Below are 1,231 nucleotides of genomic sequence, written 5' to 3'. Positions count from 1 at the left end.
AAAAGGCAAGGAATAGATACCCCTAGAATTTCCCGAAGTAACACATCCTGCTAGTACCTCAATTTTTTATAAACCTCATTTTAGACCTCTGACCATCAGAATTGTAAGAGAATACATTTGTGTTCTTTTAAGCCACTAAATTCATGGTAATTTGTATAGGAGCAACAGGATCTCATACATAAATATAATACACATATGGCTGTACATTGCATAATTATTTGAAATTTTCTGTATATTTTCTGTATAAAATTTCCATGTTAAAATTTTGTAAAAGCTTTCATTGGCCAAAGGTAGGAATAGGTCAAAGGCAAGCTAACTGAAATATTTTACACCAATATCTGATCAGCTAACAACTTCTCAACCCTCTCAAAGTTATTTAAAAGTTTTAAGTAGTGCTCGCTTCGGCAGCACATATACTAAAATTGGAACAATACAGATAAGATTAGCATGGCCCCTGCACAACGATGACACACAAGTTCATGAAGCATTCCATATTTTTACAGAAACAAAGAAACTTCAATATCAACAAAAAGGATATCCACTCAGACACCCCATCCAAAAGTCACCAGTTACAAAGACCACAGGAGATAAATCCACAAAGATGGGAAGAAACCAGAACAAACGTGATGAAAACACCAAAAAAACCAGAATGCCTCTCCTCCTCCAAGGGATCACAACTCCTTACCAGCAAGAGAACAAGGCTGGTTGGAGAATGAATCTGATAAATTGACAGAAATAGGCTTCAGAAGGTGGGCAATAACAAATCTCTAAGCTAAAAGAACATGTTCTAACCCAATGCAAAGAAACTAAGAACCTTGAAAAAAGGTCAGATGAAATGCTAATGAGAATAAACAGCTTGGAGAAGAATATAACTGACTTGATGAAGCTGAAAAACACAACACGAGAACATTAAAGTATATACAAGTTTCAACAGCCAAATCAACCAAGCAGAAGAAAGGATGTCAGAGATTGAAGATCAACTCAATGAAATAAAACAAGAAGGCAAGATGAAAGAAAAAGGAGTGAAAAGAAATGAACAAAGCTTCCAAGAAATATGGGATTATGTGGAAAGACCTAATCTACATTTGATAGGTATACCTGAATGTGAGGGAGAGAATGAATCCAAGCTGGAAAACACTCTTCAGGATATTACCCAGGAGAACTTCCCCAACCTAGAAAGGCAGGCCAACATTCGAGTCCAGGAAATAGAGAGAACACCACAAAGATATTC

The 1,231-nt window shown here is 36.2% G+C and overlaps 1 non-coding gene across 1 annotated transcript; it reads left to right on the top strand.

The window, feature by feature from the left end:
* Window positions 1–392: 392 nt before the first annotated feature.
* On the top strand, window positions 393–499 carry LOC118154873 (U6 spliceosomal RNA). The gene has a single exon (XR_004745124.3). It is a non-coding gene; the product is annotated as a U6 spliceosomal RNA (small nuclear RNA).
* The last annotated feature ends 732 nt before the right edge of the window (window positions 500–1,231 follow it).

Source organism: Callithrix jacchus, chromosome 6, assembly GCF_049354715.1.
Source record: "Callithrix jacchus isolate 240 chromosome 6, calJac240_pri, whole genome shotgun sequence".
In the NCBI taxonomy this organism is placed as follows: Eukaryota; Metazoa; Chordata; class Mammalia; order Primates; family Cebidae; genus Callithrix; species Callithrix jacchus.
The sequence above is the reverse complement of the archived record's forward strand: the minus strand, read 5'-3'. Positions and strand labels throughout refer to the sequence as shown.